This window comes from Gopherus flavomarginatus, chromosome 10, assembly GCF_025201925.1.
Source record: "Gopherus flavomarginatus isolate rGopFla2 chromosome 10, rGopFla2.mat.asm, whole genome shotgun sequence".
In the NCBI taxonomy this organism is placed as follows: domain Eukaryota; kingdom Metazoa; phylum Chordata; order Testudines; family Testudinidae; genus Gopherus; species Gopherus flavomarginatus.
The window spans coordinates 4,525,268-4,544,190 of record NC_066626.1 but is presented as its reverse complement, the minus strand read 5'-3'; the positions used below and the strand labels follow the sequence as shown (position 1 = coordinate 4,544,190).

The 18,923-nt window shown below is 50.6% G+C and overlaps 1 protein-coding gene across 1 annotated transcript in view; it reads right to left on the bottom strand.

Annotated features, from left to right (window-relative positions):
- Positions 1–9,234, bottom strand: part of LOC127030279 (tubulin polyglutamylase TTLL13-like) — a 195,500-nt gene extending 186,266 nt beyond the window's left edge. Inside the window, 1 exon segment of the mRNA XM_050916484.1 lies at positions 9,154–9,234. The gene's annotated coding sequence lies outside the window, so the exon portion shown is untranslated.
- Between the last annotated feature and the right edge of the window lie 9,689 nt (positions 9,235–18,923).

Genomic DNA, 18,923 nt, shown 5'->3' with positions numbered 1-18,923 from the left:
GAGCCCAGAGTAGCAGCGGATCCTCCAGAAAGCACCTCCCACGGAAGCTAAGTCCAGTGGTCCAATACTCTGACCTCCCTTCCCTGCAGACAGCATCCATCTGTCCTGCTGCTGCTCGGCTGGCAGTGTGGCACTCACTCAGCAGTCAGGCACCAGGTGCGGGGGAAAGATGCTGTACTTTGGGGAAGAGTTGAGCATGCGGTTGAGGTGCGGGCCAGCAGGTCCTTCCGGCAGATCTATTGTCATCCCCAGGAGGGAATGTTGATTTTCTGAAACAATGTGTAGCATGAAAGGAGGAAGTCGGCAAAAGGAGCAGAAGTGATAAACCCTCCAGAGCCAATGTGAGTCATTCAGGAAGAACAGGACAGGAAGACAGCTGCTCTGCTAGGTGTGCTTGCTCTGAGCCCCATCAGTGGGAGGTGAGTTCACTCTTCTCTCAAACCTGTGGCTTCCCCTCTCCAAGAACAGCATGATTCACGGAGAGGAGCAGCTGATGAACAAGAACCATGTGCTGAACAAGGACCAGCAACAGAGAGGATGGGCAGCTCTCCAGCTGTCCTTCAACCTGTGGCTGATGGCTCCACCTCAGGGGTACTAATGGGGTAAAGGCTCAGAGTGCTGCAGGGATCCTGCTCTCCCTGGTACAGACATTGACAGGCTGTGGGGATTGTCCCATAGGTAACAGAAGAGTAGCACCGATGCTGACCTTGGATACTCTACTTCACGGCACCGCATGACATCCAACCAACTCCTCCCTTCCTCGTCCTTGCCTGAGCAACTCCCACTCGGGCCTGTCCATGGAGGGGTCTTTACCTGAAACCTCTTCATTCCATGACGCGCTCCAGAGAGACCGAGCAGTCAGTCCAGTACACCGTCCACCCTCATCCTCCCCCACTTCTTTAGACCACAGTGTCGGGCAGCACGCCTCACTGTAGCAAAGCAAGCACATGGCAAGAGGCATCTCCAAGTGGGATCGGGAGATGGGCCCCAAGCGTTCACACATCTCTCAGCTGAAGTAGATGGGAAGAGACCAGGCAAAGGAAAGAACACCCCAGGACTTCCACCTACACCTCCAAAGGGGAGAAAGACCCGGTGGGATCCTGGGGAAAGCAGCAGGAACATACACCTCCCTTAGCTGAACTGTCCACTGGATCTCACTCCTGGACTAATGAAATACGTCAACCCTGAAGCGCATTTGTCTGGCGGTCCAAGGAAAGGGGCAGGGCCCTGACCCCAGCTCTTGGGATTGGATACCCAGTTCACCTCAGCTTCTTAGAAGGTGCCCATCATCATAGTATCTGGCAGCTCCCGGGGGGAGGTATCCAGTTGTCCATCATTCCATCTATAGAAACTCTGTGGTCTCTCCACAGCAGATGAGACTGTAACTTTCAGTATAGCAATTGTGCTCCATAATATGGAACTTGTGTATAATTGGCATTAACCAATACCTGCCAATAGCCACCTGGACAGAGATGCTGTCATATGTATTCTAATATCGCTCCCTCCCACAGAGAGGAGTAAGGTGAGAATCCTAAACCACCTGCCCAAAGTTCATTCCTGGAGGCATTGGCAGGAGGGGAGGGGTCTCCTGCACAGATCCAGCCCAGGCAAGTAATATATGCAAATCACTGCCATCCCAGGCTGCTCAGTGTCCTACTGTAAGTGAAAGGAGTGCATAGTTTTCAGTGCACGAGTGTCAACACTGCAAACACTGCTCACAACTGGCAGTACCAGTACCTGAGCCCCTGTTGCCAATCTTGATAGAGAATGTGCTATGGAGACTAAACTCCCTTCTCATCCCTAGAGGGGTGAGGCTCTCCAGACCAGGGTGTGAGTGAGACGCACTGGCAGGGGCAGTGTGGGTGGGAAGCTCCCAGTGCTGTGACCAGAGCTGCACCACTAAGTGCAGAGAGAGCTTCAGCCCAAAGTCTGGGCAAGCTGGCCCAGGGCAAAAGTCACCTCCAAAACAGCAATCAATCCATTAAAGCCATTGCCAGCACCAAACCCAGTGCTAACAGCCTTCTCCAGCCAGGTGTGGGGGCTCCACAGCACTTGCCACAGTGAGATATGGTCTGAACAGGAGTCCTGGCTTGCCTTCAACTCACCCGCTCTCTCAGAGTATTTGCAGTTGGTCAGGTTGATAGACAGCACCCTGGAATGGAGAGAGAGGAGAAAGCAGTGGCTCAGCGCAGACATGCCCTGGTTACCAGAGTGGGCAGGCTGCAGGGAGCTATTCCTAGCCAGCTTTACTGAAGGGCCCTGTCATAAACAGATAAGAAAAGTTAATAGAACAGAAAGTGCTTCATATCTCTTTGCCTGGAAAGGGTTAACAAGAACAGTGAGCCTGGCTGTCACCTGACCGGAGGGCCAATCAGAGGACAGGATACTTTCAAATCTTGAGGGAGGGAAGTTTTTGCGTGTGCTGTTAGTGTTTTGGTTGTTGTTAACTCTGGGGGCTCAGAGGGACCAGACATGCAACCAGGTTTCTCTTCAATCTCTCCAATACAGGCTCTTATAAGGTCAGACTAGTGAGTACTAGGTAGATAAGGCGAGTTAGGCTTATGGTTGTTTTCTTTATTTGCAAATGTGTATTTGGCTGGAAGAAGTTCAAATTTGTATTTTGCTGAAAGGATTTTAATTTGTACTTGTATACTTAGGCTGGGAGGGTGTTCCCAGCGTCTATAGCTGAAAGACCCAGTACATATTCCATCTTCATTTACAAGATCATTTTTACTGTTTTTCTTTCTTTAATTAAAAGCTTTTTCTTGTTTAAGAACCTAATTGTTTTTTTTAATTCTGGTGAGATCCCAGGGACTGGTCTGGATTCACCAGGGAATTGGTGGGAGAGAAAGGAGGGAAGAGGGAGAGAGAGGCTGATTTCTCTCTGTGCCAGGATTACTTTCTCTCAGGAAGAATCTGGGGAGGGGAAGAGAGAAGGAGGGGGGAAGGCGCCATTTTCCTCTCTGTTTCAGGATTCAAGGGGTTTGAATCACAGTGATCTTCCAGGGTAACCCAGGGAGGGGAAGCCTGGGAGGGGGCAACAGTGAGGGAAAGGGTTTACTTTCCTGTGTTGAGATCCAGAGGATCTGGGTCTTGGAGGTCCCCAGGCAAGGTTTTTTGGGGGACCAGAGTGTACCCGGGCACTGGATTTCCTGGTTGGTGGCAACGCTACAGGTTCTAAGCTGGTAACTGAGCTTAGAGGAATTCATGCTGGTACTCCATCTTTTGGACGCTAAGGTTCAGAGTGGGGAATTGTACCATGACAGGCCCCATCCCTTGTCCTCCTAGGCTGGGCAGCCCCTGTGCTGCCATTAGATGGCAGCTCCCAGGCCAGCTAGGATGATAGAACTAAAGAAACATTTTGCAGATTTTGTTTTGTGAATTCTAGATCCCAGAGACATGATGTCATCACAGCCCAAACTTCCCTACTATGTGCATTTGGTTTCCCATACACAGCGACTTGTGCAACCATGGTGACTGAACAATGTCTATCTGCACAGGAGCACTCAACAAACCTGCTCTGGTCCCAGCACAGGGCGGACAGGCCTGGAGCAAGGAATGGAAGGTGGATTCCCATTTGGAATTTCTCATTAGGGGTCTGAGTGACTCGAGATTCCTTCTCTGATTTTGAACATCCTCCAAATACCCTACTAAGACCCAGTTCCAGGCCCCAAAATTCAGAGCTGCCCATTATTCATTCTACTTTTGTCTGACCTTTTTTGAAGGGTGTTTGATGGTAAGTGGGCTGAGACCTGGCACACATGTTCTCCTGGCCACTACTCACCAAATGCTTGTTTTTCATATGAATAAACAAGCTAACTGAACATTTCTGACAAGGGATAATATCTGTTTCTCCCTTTGCATTTGAGGACAGAAGTTCTAGAATAAATTAGGTAAAAATTGTTCCCAGAATGCCCCAGTGGTAATGCCCAAAACTTTGCCCACTTCAGACTCAGATTTTCAGAACTGCTTGTGCAAAAACACATCGGCATAATTCATGCGTACCAATTGTCAGTCAAGCAGGTAACTGGTTAGTTGTTCATACACTTCTGTGTGCACCATTTTTGCAATCTGGCCTTTGATGTGCATAAAATAGAGCAGATTGCAACTGCCCTCATCTTCAGCATAGAGGTGGCAGCCAGAGCCTTGACAGGTCACAACATGCATGCAATGGTCCATCCAGAGCTGACTGGATGCAGATCCATCACACAGGCTTCCCAAAGAAGGAAACAACAATTCCCATCAACCCCCTCCACTGCACTTCCCTTTCCCCTAGGCAGGTCCTGAACCAGGATGTTGCCAGGTTCTTTTTGGGAATGGGAGCTGCACAGCAGCAGGAGAGAAGCCCCAGACTCTGTGGACAGAGACGTGTGTGGAACAGTCAGACGATACACCTGTGTGCAGGTCTGTATGGTACTCATGGAGGAACAGCAGCTGGGCAGGAAACCCAGGGCACTGGAGCCCCAGTAAGAGCCACTAACTGAGCTTGACTTGGAACCCTGCAAACACCTATTTGACTGGAACAGAGACTGGACTCTAGGGGGCACCCCACAGGCATTAAGTTGGAGTCATGAATCAGCATTCATGATGCACTCCCCGTCAGTACCCAGCCCAAGCCAGGGAAGCTAATGATCCAATCAGTGGCCCAAACTGATGATGAGTGCTGGTCATGGGCCACCTGAGACATGTTGTGCATATGCTAAGAAGAAGAATAGAAATGTGGGGTTTGGAGCCAACCTCAAACAGTGTCATCTAGTCCAACCCCTTGTGCTGAGGCAGGACCAAGTAAACTTAGACCAGCCCTGACAGGTGTTTGTCCAACCTGCTCTTCAAAGCCTCCAGTGATGGAGATTCTACAACCTCCCTTGGAAGCCTGATCTGGAGCTTAACTACCCTTATAGTTAGAAAGTTTTTCCTAATATATACCTACCATAAATCTCCCTGGCTGCAGCAGATTAAGCCCATTATTTCTTGTCCTATCTCCAGTGAACATGGAGAACAATTGATCATCATCCTCTTTATAACAGCTCTTAACATAATTGAAGCCTGTGATCAGATCCCCCCCCCCCCCACCCACACACACTCTCTCTCTCTCCTTTTCTCAGGACTAAACATACATTGTTTAACCTTTCCCCATAGGTCAGTTTTTCAAACCTTTTATCACTTTTGTTGCTCTCCTATGGAGTCATTCCAACTTGTCCACTTCTTTCTTAATGTTTGGGGCCCAGAACTGGACACAGTGCTCCAGCTGAGGCCTCAACAGTGCTGAGCAGAGAAAGTGAACTAACATAAACTAACTGCTGCACACAATTACCTCGTGTGTCTTACTGTCATACTGATGAGTCTTGACGCCTGACTGGACAGCCCCAGGGCCCAAACAAGACCCGCTACCAGACACTTTGCATTCTAATGGCCCAAGTCTCTATAGATAGCGTATCTGCAAACTTTCCTGCCAGCCCTAGAAACATACCCTTTCACATTAGCCATGTCGGACCACCAGGGCTAGTGCCTACAAGGCCCAGATGCTGAAGTATCTACAGTGTTTGCCTCTGAGCTGTGGTACATCTGGCACCCGACTGGAAGCCTAGGGGTGTGGGGCACTGGGCAGCCACAGTAATGACACCTGAAAAGGTAACATTCTCAGCATGTCACATTCCAGCCTGAGATAAGGGGCCTTTGAGTGCCCCTGAAACAGTCAATCAAAACGCAATGGGCAGCTGGCCACACAGCCTCTGATGGCTCCTCTTTGGGTTCAGTGGGACAGTGAGGTCTGGTAGGCCTAGACGACAGCCTGAGGAACACAAGAAAGTAGAAGGCAGAGGAGGTCGATCAGGAAACTCACTGTGTTTTCTCTTTTTCTTTCTTGGAGTGGTCTCTGCTTCATAGTCTTCTGCCATTTGTTCTTCCAGATCGATCAGTGAGACCGTCGCCAGATCACTTTTCCCACCTGAACTGTGTTTACTCTTGTGCCCTAGGCATGTGTCCTCTGTCTCAAAAGCTCCCTCCTGAAGTGTGCCATCCTGCCGCATATCTTTACTTCCTCCACCCAGTCTCTTAATGTGTTCATTTGCAAACTCTTCTTCCTCCTCCTCCTCTTCCTCAGTATCATTCTCTGATTCGCTGCTGTCATTGGAGTTCATCTTCATTCTGTTAGCTGCTCTTACAAGTTGCATATGAAGGAACTAGTCAGTATGTCATGTGCAAGACAACCTGAACTACAGCTTGTACCAGCGCCAGCTAACATCAGAGTGTCCCAACCCCAGCCAAGGCCCAGGCATAGGCAAGTCCTTTCTCTTTTACCTGTCTGCCCTTTTCTCCTGGCCTACCCTGGCAATGACCCAGGGAGTCAGCCTTGTCTCTCTCTGCCCTGGTTCCCCAGCAAGCCTTCCACCCACAGCAGCTGTTCTTTTTCCCTTTCCTTTTGCACTATGCCAGGTAACAGAGGTCACACTGAAGATCAGATTAGACTCTTTCAGGAGCTCTACCTGGGGCTATTTCTAGGGAAGACTCACCTGTGTGATTAATCTAACAAGCAGCCCCAGGAGACCTTTCTAGCTCCACAACAGAGCTCCTGTACCTCCAAAATACCTAAGAGGCTTGACGCTTGACTGTGTTGTCCCTCTCTTTAGAAACTACTGCATGTAGGCAGCGTATAGGGCAAAGGGTGACCCTTTATACCAGGGTTTCTCAAACAGGGGTCGCCACTTCTGTAGGGAAAGCCCCTGGTGGGCCAGGCCAGTGAGTTTACCTGCCCCATCTGCAGGTCCGGCCGATCACGGCTCCCACTGGCCATGGATCACTGCTCCAGGCCAATGGGAGCTGCAGGAAGCAGCATGGGCTGAGGGATGTACAGGCTGCTGCTTCCAGCAGCTCCCATTGGCCCGGAGTAGCGAACTGCGGCCAGTGGGAGCTGCAATTGGCCGGAGCCACGGACGGGGCAGGTAAACATGCCGGCCGGGCCCACCAGGGGCTTTCTCTACACAAGCGGTGACCCATTTGAGAAACCCTGCTTAATACGTGTCACTAATTATTTTTATACACCGTTAAATTGCCACACACAAACTGACAGGCTTAGAGTCATGTCGTCTAACGTTTGGCCCCCATTGCCCTCCCAGTTAACAGTTTTTGGCACAATAGCTTTCCAGTGCAAACATCTGCGCCAGTCACCGTCCATTCTTCTACAGCTTCCATGGCTCCACACTCGCACTCACTCCCTTGGATGAGGGATGTGTCTACCCACAGCCACCTGATCTTTACTTTCCCCTTTTTCAGGAAGTTTCCTAAGATCCCAAGAATACCGCTGAATGCTTAGCCAGATGCACTGTCGGATGGGAATGTGTTATGGTCAGTGAGCTGCTGCTTGGACAAGCCACACATGCAAGTCCCAGCCCCACCCTCCATTCAAGTCCAAGGTAATTGGAATGATTTATGTGGAAATAAACGACCTTTATAATGACCAGCAATGCCTATGAGGCCAGTCTGGCATGGTGTGATATGGGGCTCTGAGTTCAGGTTATGCTTACACATAAGCATCTTTAACATATCTGGGAGTGTAGTGGTGCACACAAGCCAGCTTACTGCACTGTTCACTGGCAGAAGGTCAGTGGGGATTTAGGACAAGGCTGACTGCTTGCAGCTCCTTATACTTAGAATGCCACCATGTGCTGGCTGACAGGCAGCAATGTCAGTCACGGGCAAGGAAAATCTGCCATTACATTAGCCTGGGCATGCACAAAGGAAACAGTGTAACAGAGGGTTATGAGGCCTATGCTGTCACTTGAACACGGTTCGTAGGTACGACAGCAATGGGCACCCTGGAAATATAACAGAAAGACAGACTGGCTTCCCTCTGCAGCACCCTGGGACTATGCAGGTACTTTCTCTGTGATGGGCCAGCAGCCAGTCCTAATGCACCCCAGGCCTCGCTTGTCATACGGAAGGTAACTGCACAGCCCAGTGTGCTTCCTAGAACTATATGACGGAGCCACTGGAGGGCGCCCCAGCCTCCCAGGTGAGGCAGAAGGGTGTGCCAGGTGTATGGGTAAGGCCTAACATCAGTGACCAGCAGCACCACAGGAGACTGACTGCTAGGACAGCCCAGGAGTGTGGCTCCAGCTGGGCAGTGGGCCACGGAAGCAGGGCCAGGTCCCCTCATCAAGGCCCATCACCACCCTACTCCTCCCTGAGATGATCCACCGCACCCAGAAGGGAGATCTAACTCCTGCAATGCCCTGCCCCCCATCCCCTGCTCCCCCAGGATGGGCTCCTCCCCCAGGGGGCCCTGCCCCTTCCCCTGCTCCCCCAAGGATAGAGTCATCCCACCCCAGGGAGGGGCCCTGCCCACCCCCTGCTCCACCAGGATGGGATCCTGCCCCCCCCCCGGGCAGCCCTGCCCCACCCTCTGCTCCCCCAGGATGCGATCCTGCCCCCCAGGGGGCCCTGCCCCACCCTCTGCTCTCCGAGGATGCGATCCTGCCCCCCAGGGGGGCCTGCCCCACCCTCTGCTCCCCCAGGATGGGACTCCTGCCCCCCAGGGGGGCACTCTTGCCCATCCTCTGCTCCACCAGGATGGGATCCTGCCCCCCAGGGGGCCCTGCCCCACCCTCTGCTCCCCCAGGATGGGATCCTGCCCCCCCAGGGGGGCCCTGCCCCACCCAGGATGGGAACCTGCCCCCCAGGGGGCCCTGCCCCACCCTCCTGCTCCCCCAGGATGCGATCCTGCCCCCCCAGGGGGGCCCCTGCCCCACCCTCTGCTCCACCAGGATGCGATCCTGCCCCCCAGGGGGCCCTGCACCACCCCCTGCTTCCACCAGGATGGGACCCTGCCCCCCCAGGGGGCCCTGCCCCACCCCCCTGCTCCACCAGGATGGGATCCTGCCCCCCCGGGGGCCCTGCCCCACCCTCTGCTCCCCCAGGATGGGATCCCTAGCCCCCAGGGGGCCCTGCCCCACCCTCTGCTCCCCCAGGATGGGACCCTGCCCCCCAGGGGGCCTGCCCCACCCTCTGCTCCCCCAGGATGGGATTCCTGCCCCCCCAGGGGGCCCTGCCCACCCTCTGCTCCCCAGGATGGGATCCTGCCCCCCCAGGGGGCCCTGCCCAAGGGGAGCTGCTCCGCCCCTGCTCTCTCCTCCCTCCGTCCCCCAAGGGTGGGACCTGCCCAAGGCGTCGTCCCTGTTCGGCCCCGCCCGGTTTCCCAGGCCGCATCCGGGCGGGGCGAGGGCCCCCTGGGGCAACCGCGCCTCCTCCGGCTCCCACAGGCCCTGGACGCTGTCTCCATGGCGACGAAAGACCCCGCCCTATTGGGTAACCAGCAACTGGGGGCGGGGTCAGAACACAGCCCGCCACCCCACGCTACAGAGAGGGAGCCGCCGGTCACGTGATCGATTGGCTGCCTGGCTCCGATAGGCTCCAGGGGAAGGTGAACTGGCCTTTGATTGGCTGAGGTAAGGGGGCAACGCTTAAGGGCGGAAATAACAGCTCCCAGCATGCCTTGCAGCAAGGAATGGTCTGTTTTCAGAAGGGAGGACTGGTGACTAGTGAGGCCCACCCAAGGATCTGTCGCTGGGACCAGCGCTGTGCAGCACACCCCGCAATAACCTGGGCAAAGGGGGGTAAACAGTGAGGTGGCAACGTTTGCAGGCGACACAAAATCACTCAGGCTAGTTAAGCCCAATGCCGATTATCGCACAAAACTGGGTGAGGAGCAAGAAAACGGCAGATGAAATGCAATGGTTGATGAATGCAAAGTAATGCACATTATGAAAATAACAATCCCAACTATACAGATAAAATGATGGAGTCTCAATTAGCTGTTACTGCTCTGCAAGGAGAGGCCTGGACTTGACATAATTTATAGCCGCCTTGTGTATGGACTTAGCATAATAACGAGAGAGAGCGAGAGCGAGCGAGCGAGCTTGGAGTCATTGTGGATAGTTTCCTGACGACATCCACTCAATGTGAAGCAGCCCGTCAAAAAAGCAAACAGAATATTGGGAATCATAGGAGAGGAATCTCTCTAGCTAAATCCATGGTATGCCCACATTTCAAACAGGGTGTACAGTTCTGGTCGCCCATCTCAAAAAAAGATACCTTAGAATTGGAAAAGGTTCAGAGAAGGGCAACAAAAATGATTAGGGGTGATGGAACAGCTTCTGTATGAGGAGAGATTGAAAAGAACTGCGACTATTTGCCTTCTAAAAGAGACGGATAATGGGGGATATGATAGACTTCCACCACCCCCCTGCAACACGCCTGCAATCTCTTGGAACCTCGACCCCTGTCAACACCTCCAGCATGCCCCCAGCCACTGGCAGCCCCAACCCCCACAGTGCCCCCCCCAACATGTCCCCCTCCTGCACCGCCCCATAAAATGTGGTGGTGTCCCTAGATCTGCAGCTTTTTCAGTAAAAATCTTCAGCTGAAATTTCACCTAGTTTTAGTGTGAGTGGGTTTCTATTGAAACACCAGGAAAATGTCAAAGGCAGGTTTGCTGATCACATTGGGGAGGCTAGATGAGGTGCTGTGATTAGACTGAGTGGAGCGATATAATGGGCAGAGCTGCTGGGAGTCTGGGAAGATAGCCTTTTAAATGTCATCTGTTGGAGGCTCCATTGTCATACGTCCTCTGTCCTCCGTCCCAAACAGGGCAGAACAGAGTGTTACGTCTGTTTTTTCTGACACCCAGACGTGCTTCTTAGGTTGGTGCCTAAGACCCAGCTCTGAAGAGCAGCATCAGACAAGGCCCAGCTTTAAAATGTGCACATCAGCCTGCACAGCTTGCGCTACCTTAACCAGACTTTTTCGTATCTCAGTTGTCAATCCTGTGCCTGAGCTGAGAAACCAACTAACCCCGTGCTCACGGGCTGTAAAGTGTTGGGTCTGTTGGGTCATATTCCATTAGCCGCCAGAGCTGCCAGCTGGAGCCCCTAACCCTGCCTCCTGAGTGACGTCCTGCTGCTTCTCTGCTTGGCCTGAGCGCTTAAGCAAAACCAAACTTCACACTAGCGTAGCTCTCCGCTGACTTCAGCAGAGACACTCCTGCTACAAAGGAGACGCAGATCAGGCCCTTTGCGTTACACCAAAGGATTTGGTCATTGCTGCCACTCACTCACATCCCACAGTGGTCATGGATTCCCTGATGTCATTTTTCACATAGCGGAAGGCTGTGCTTGATTTTCCCATGGCCGTGCTCCCCAGCAGAACCACCTTGGAGATGTAGGCTTTGCTCCGTGGACGGCCTCCCTTGCCCCCACCTGCTGCGTTCTCCTCGGGGCCATATTCTGCAACGAAGAGAGAACCCTGTTCAAAAGGCATTGATAGTGCGCTCCAGGGACCTCGGATGATTAGCTGCGTGCACTCTAAAGAGTTAGGCCCCAGGCCTCGATTTCCCACTCAGCACAGCTGGAGACGTGGCTCCAGTTTAATCCTTCCTGCACCCCTGTTCCAATCAATCAAGCTCAACATGCTTAAAAGAATCATAATGGGTATCTAACCCTATGGGTACATGTACAGTAAGGGGGGGCTGTACCGGCATAGCTCTGTCGGTGTATAGGCCAGTATAACGCAGTGGTATAGACACAGCCAACACCAACAGAAATGGAGTTTTCATTAGTGTAGGACACCACTTCCCCATCAGACAGGCGCTTCAGCGACGGAAGCATTCTTCTGTTAACACAGCTGCATCCACCGTGTTGGTTAGGTTGCCATGGCGATGTCACGCAGGAGTGTGGCCTACCACAGGGCAACGTGCTGACCTAACTTAGGTGTGAACCAAGTCTAATCCATAGACTCATCAACAGCCTGAGCTGCTGTGACCACAGTCACAATGTCAGGTGGCCTCACGTAGCAGCACTGTGAACTCCATAGTCCCTATCCTAAATACTGGTCATAGCGCTCCAACATGTTTTTCCCCTCCCACCAAATACCTGACCTCCTGAGAGAGCTCTTCTGTCAATACGCTAGCTTGGGCTCTTGGAGCAAACTTGATACAGGTGGTCCCAAAGCTTCCAGTGCTAGGCTCACAAGGGGCAGTCCGGATGCACAGCCATGAATCAGTCGGACATTTTCCTTGCCAAGAAACCTCACTGGCCCTATACCTGTGGTTCTCAGGAGTCTCAAAGGCCAGGTGAGGTTGGCTATGGTGGGAGGCTAGGGGGAAAAACCCATCAGTGGCTGAATTTTTAACCCTAGCAAATAGCTTCTCCTGAAGTCAATTTCTCGTGCTTGGTGTTATGAAGATGGGCCACATTTTCAAGGCTATATTCAGTCTCTGGTCTGGCTCAGCTCAGTGCAGCAACTGAGTGTGTGGGGGAGAGGTGTGCAAAGAGGTCGTTTCTGCAGCTGGGGGTCCTGTTCTGCACTTTAGGAGCGGAGGGTTGCTTAGAGTTCTTGCTAATCGGCCATATAGGGTCTGGGCATTTTGCTACATCAATAAATTAGCACAGAAGTCTTAGCAAACTGTATTTCACCCCTCTAATGTTGGTCAAGATATGCATGGTGCCTCCATGGGGTTCCACTGCTGAAACCTATGAGACACCAATGATGCCCAGAGATCAGCAACCACTACTCTGTGGTGTGATTCAGCCTGCCCGCCCTTTCCGGTGTGCAGTCACTGGAGCCCGCTAGGCAAGAAATGGAGCTGCTGAGTGCAGAGCCGATCTCAAGGCATGTGACTAGGTCAGCAGCACACACGAGACCATGACATGGGCATGATGAAAGGAGGCAGTTGTATCTTCCAGGGGTACGTCTCCCCCGGAAGCCATGCTGGTGGCTTCATCTCCTGCTCTGGAAGGGGCAGTGAGGGCAGCCCATGGCAAGTGGAGATTGCAGGAGGAGAGGCACGCAGCTTGGGAGAAGGGAAATGGAAAGCAAACTGCGCAAGTCCTGGGGCGAATGAGATTCGTATGTTCGATCCTGTAGCCGTGAGGTTTTCAGTTCAGTGTCTTGGTGCCTTGCAGAAGCCTGTGATGACCCATCGACGCTGAAGAAGATGCAGCCTCACGGCACTGCAGTTTTACTAACAATGCCCGGCCTCAGCTCAGAGCTTCACCTTTATTTCCCTCAACACATTCTCCGAAGGACTGGACAGAGAGGAGGAGGCAGTCCCATGGGACAGGGAAATCCTGCCGAGTTGTGCTCACAGAGCTCTGGCTCCACCTCGCTACCCAAGAAACCATGTCCCAGTAAGAAACTTGCTGCCTCTTCCTGATAGGATTTCCAGCCCACAGTGTCTGGCAAAGCAGCCCTAGCTGTTACACCACACACCCCCTCTGTCTCTTCTGCAAGTCTCCGTTGTTGTGAAACCAGGGCGCCTGTCTGCATTTGAAAGCAGCGTTGTCAAGGCTGAGAGCTGGGAGGGTTAACTCACTGGGCCAGATACATGCTGGGTGTAATTCTGGTGGCTTTAGTGGAGTGAGTTGTTTTCCTCTTGGGTTGGTGCAGAGAAGTCAGTGATTGGACCCAGCAGTATTCAAGAGTTTGCAGTGGATTTAAAGTGCCCACTTCCCCACTGCCTCGAATGGGCGTCACGTGGCTAAAACCCAGCCCAACACTTTGAAACTGTGCTGCAAGACATTTGCAAAGGTCACTCTGCAGTTCTCCAAGTTCTGTCCATTCACCCCTCTCCCCCCATGGGCCGGAGCGACAGAAGCTTCCTAAAAGAGGGTTGGAGGCCACCTCAGTATTTTAAAATGGAAACATTTAGTTCAAGAATGATCCATGTGAATCCTTGTCTGAGTAATATGTCATTGCATTAGGCTCTGGTCATAAGTGGCAGTACCGAACCTCTGCATGTACGTCCTGCAGTCACTTCATTGCACCATCAGTGAGCAGGACCCAAAGTTACCACATCACAGGAAATTCTGTGCTTTTGGGCATTTTTACCATTCTGAAATGGAACGAAAACAAAATATTTTATCTCCAGCGGAACCAAATTCAAAAAAAAGGTTGGGAGTCAATCAAAATGTTTCATTTCAATAAAACTGAAACATTTAATTCCCATTTCGATCTCAAAACTTTCAAATGTTTTTAGATAAAAAAGGGTTTTTTTGAAAAAGTCATCTTGAACTGAAAAATGAAAATGTTCTAGTCTCAATATGTAAAAATTGGATGTTTCAACGTTATTAAAATGCTTCTTGGGATGCGGAGAAAATTCATTAAAATGGACATGTTTTTCAAAACATTCTGATTTGACAAAATTTGCAATTTGGGGTAAAAAAAAAACAAATTTTGATGAAATTTTGCAACTAGCTGTAGTTGTGACCAACTAATAGTATTTGTATCCTCAGCCTACTGTTCTTATTCTCTTGGACATGAGAGCTGAAATGAACCAATGTGACTTCTCCACAGCTGCTGCCTCATTTTTAGTAGAATTCATGTAGAAGCTACTTAAACGCTCAGATTCCCTTCATGATCCTTTAGAAGTCATTTCCATTCTTACTAGTATAGTCCAAGCTGAGATCCTGAGTTCTCCTAAGTTGGCATATGGCTAGGCTGTTCCAAGAGATAAGTATAATTATCTCTATGTTAGAAACCAACTTCTAGCCACAACCAGGTCATCACAGCACCCTGCAAATAAATTAAATGATCATTTGTATATATCTCACCACTGAGCTGACATCAAGCATAACCCAGTGACCCAGATCCTCAACTGGTGTAAGGCAACTCAGTTGAAGTCAATACAATGATGCAGATTTATAGCAGCTGAGAACCTGGCCTGGTGTTTTTTTAAAGCCACAGTACAGTACCACCTTGACAATAAACACATCCTGTGCTATGCACAGTGTGATGGGTTGGATCACAGAAACCCCCTTGGGAGCTGCCACCTGATGTGCCAAGACTACTTCTGCCCCTGCTTTCCCTACCAAGCTCGGGACCCCAGCACCTTGTCTTGTTGAGCCAGGCACGCCTGTCTGCTCCAACACAGACCCAGGGTCTGAATTACTTGCCCCAAAGCTGCAGACTTGACTGAAAGCAGCTAACAGAAGTGTTCCTGTCTTTAACACTCAGATGTCGAGCTCCCAATGGGGTCTAAACCCAAATAAATCCATTTTACCTTGTATAAAGCTTATACAAGGTAAACTCATAAATTGTTTGCCCTCTATAACACTAATAGTGAAATATGCACAGCTGTTTGCCCCTCCCTCTGGTATTAATACATACTCTGGGTTAATAATAAGTAAAAAGTGATTTTATTAAATACAGAAAGTAGGATTTAAGTGGTTCCAAGTAGTAACAGACAGAACAAAGTGAATTACCAAGGAAAATAAAATAGAACACGCAAGTCTATGTCTAAGAAACTGAATACAGCTATAAACTTGCCAGTTCCAGTAAGCTTCCTTTTACAGACTGGTCTCCTTCTGGTCTGGGTCCAGCAATCACTCACACCCCCTGTAGTTACTGTCCTTTGTTCCAGTTTCTTTCGGGTATCCTTGGGTGTGGAGAGGCTCTCTCTTTAGCCAGCTGAAGACAAAATGGAGGGTCTCCCAGGGGTTTAAGTAGACTGTCTCTTGTGGGTGGAGACCTCCTCCTCTCTCCTATGCAAAGCTCAGCTCCAAGATGGAGTTTTGGAGTCACATGGGCAAGTCACAGGTCCCTGCATGACTCCGTTTTTACAGGCAGCAGCCATGGCTCACCTGCTACCTTGAACGTCCTGGTCTAGACTTCTTATGTGGATTGGAGCCTCCCGAGATCCATTGTCTCTTAAGTGCTTCTTGATTGGACACTCAACTTGCATATTCCTTTCTCAAGAAGCTACTCAAATGCTTTACAGAGGCTACTTAGAAATCAAGCTAGTATACAGCCAGTATTCCTAGCTTCAAGTACAAAAATGCTACATGCATACAAATAGGAGGAGTGTATTCAGTAGATCACAACCTTTGCGTAGATATGTTACATGGCATGTGTAGCATAAAATATATTCCAGTTCTATCATATATACAGTCATGAGCATATTCCCATGAAGCCTTATGGGTTTCACCGTCACTCGCAGTTCCACCTTTAGTTCAGTACCAGTCTAGCAGAATCTCATGACAAACCTCAGCAATGTAAAATAAGACTCTAGCTTTCAGGAGAAAAGTGAGCACAAGGAGGATCCTCTTCGGAGTTGTCTCCTTTTTGTTTATTGATTTTGCCAGAAAAGATACGTCCCTGTATAGAAGGTAAGAGCCTCCGAAAGTTTTGGAACCTCTTCAGTCTGATCCATCAGGTGCCGGCTGATTTTTAGGAAAGGAAAACACTAGCTTGTGGGGGCAGCATTTTATTTCCGACCTAGGACTTAGTCCCTTAGAATCACTGGAGACATTGAGGTTTCTCCTTTTTGTTTTTGTTTTCCCTTTTCTCTCTCCCTCCTACCTTTCTCTTCTTACTTCCTTTCTCCTTTTCCTCTGCTCTCCTCCTACCACCAGAAGCTCTGTGTGTGCAGTGGGAGCCGGGAGGTTTGTGGGAGGCCCTCACAGAGAGGTGAGACTGGAATAGTGCTCTGACAGTGATCCCCTCAGTGGTGACTTGTGCCATTTTAGGGCTTTTTGATGAGAACCCTTAGCCTCCCACCCCTCAAAGTCTCAACCTTGATGGCTGAGGAGGGGGCTATTGACAGGGAGGAAACTCTGGTCTTTGTTGTTCTCTTTTATGACCAAGCAAATAAGTCACAACCAGTTATATGTTTCACCAATGTTAATGCTGCTCTCAATTAATTGTCTCGGAGAAGTTCATGATCCTCTCTAACATTCCAATTCTTCTGAAATAATTGTTGAATAATTCCTATGAATAATTGTTGGTCTGTAGTTCGTTTGAGAGCAACTCTGCTACTGACTGGCTGCATCAGCTAAGACAAGTCACTGTGTTCATGTAGCCAGGTTGGTCCCAGAATATTGGAGACAAGGTAGGTGTTTTATTGGACCAATTTCTGTTGGTCGAGAGGACAAGGGTGAACAGATGTCCCGATTTTATAGGGAAAGTCCCAATATTTGGCCCTTTATCTTATCTAGGTGCTTGTTACCCTCCTCCCCCGTCCCGATTTTTCACACTTGCTGACTGGTCACCGTAGAGGGGACAAGCTTTTGAGCTTTACAGAGCTCTTCAGGGTCTGGGTAGGAAGCGGAGTATTTAGCTGTAACATGCCGGTTCCTTCCTCAGACCTGAAGAAAAGCTCTGTGTAGCATGAAAGCATGTCCTTTCTCAGCCTTAGTTTCTCCTTCTGTCAAGTACCAATAACAATCCTCTCCCACCTACCTCACAATGGGTGGATGATGGGGATCCACTGATGAGTGTCACTAGTAGCAGTGCAGAATAGGAGGTGTCCTATCACATTGAGTCATATCAGATTATGAGATACAGTGAAACCCCGCTATAACGCGACGTTTGAGGTCCAAAAACTTCCATTGCGCTAAATGCAGGGTCACGGAATAGCAAGGTTTGTCAGCGGTCCCCAATGCGGTGCATTGATGTGCACCGCCTAGTGCCCCTAGTGCCAAGTAGGGGAGAGGAGCTGCGGCTCCATGCCTGCCGGGGACAGAGAACTCCGGGGCTACAGCCGCCGGTGTTCTCTGTCCCCGGCAGGTGAGGAGCCGTGGCTCCTCTTGAAGCCAGAGAGAAGGTGCGGCCCCGCACCTGGTGGGACAGAGAGCACCGGGGCCCGCAGCCCTGGATTTCTCCATCCCCGGCAGGTGCGGGGCCGCAGCTTCTCTCCCCAGCCATTGTGTTGGGGACCATTGGTACAGAACCGTACTTTCTTATACCTTAGAGGGGAGCCAACCTGTGATCACATTCCATGCGATTTCGCGTTATGGCGGGGAGCGTTATTGCCAGGTGTGACTGTAATATTCTATTTTATTTGTATTTTATTCTTTTGAATTTGTTAAGAGTGGCAACTACTTATCTCAGACTGAAGCATCTTATCTAATTTTCTAAATCACAGTGTCTCCTCTCTGTGTACGACAAAACAGTTTAATGCACTGTGACAAACAGGAGATGCTCTTGTTTTGCCGGCAAATAATTGTTTGCAAAGAATTTTCATCCTATGTGTTATGATTTCAAGAAAGAAAGTGGTTTAATCTGAATGGATTTTCTGACAGAAAACGGTTTCCATGAAAATGTTCACTCCTTGTTTCCTGGGCTCTGTCCCTGCCTCTGTGGGGGTTGTTGTCTGTTACTTAGAAAAAGAGTCAGAACTGTTGGCTTCTCTTTCTGACGCTGTCCCCGCTTTGTTGTGGGACTCCTTGGCTATGTCCGATGGGAATAGGGTCGATTCTCTAAGTCTTGGCAGCAGTGAGCCTGAGTGAGGAGGGAGGCTCAAGCTGTCTGCGAAGGAGAAAAGGATGTTTCCAGGTGTCCAGAATTGTAAACTTTGCTAAAATGGCTGGTGGAGAGAAACAAGAAAGAGTTGGGGCCAGACTTTAAGCATTGTCTTTTTTAAAGCCTATTCGGGGATGTGAGGCCCAGAGAGCCATAGAGAGGTGGAGCAACTTGCCCAGTCCCACAGATCAATAGGCAGCAATGGAGCCAGGAGTGATACTCCCTCTCAAAGGCTGTGGAACTGGACACTAGGGCCTGGTTGCAATTGCCAATTGTGGGAGGGAGTGTGCAGTGGAAAGTAAGGAGGAGGGCGAGGGACATCTACTGACCCTGAATGTCCGCCATCCATCAGACCATCACCTCAGGAAAGTGAGTGGCATTAGGGTTCCTCAGTGGCTTCCCCTGTCTGTCTGGAGAGAGGCTGGAAGAAGGGGAGAGAACATCTCCAAAGGGAGATTTCGTTTGCAAACAGCCCCCAAGAGCCCCTCACTCTCCGACTGGGCAGGGGCTTCTCCAGAGCCATCTCCAGTGTGTTTGGAAAGGTCCCAGCAATGGGCTCCCAGCCCTTCCCTTGTGGGACACTGTTCCCCAGGCTGGGAGTCTCAGAGCTGGGACAGACCCTGTGAGCTGCA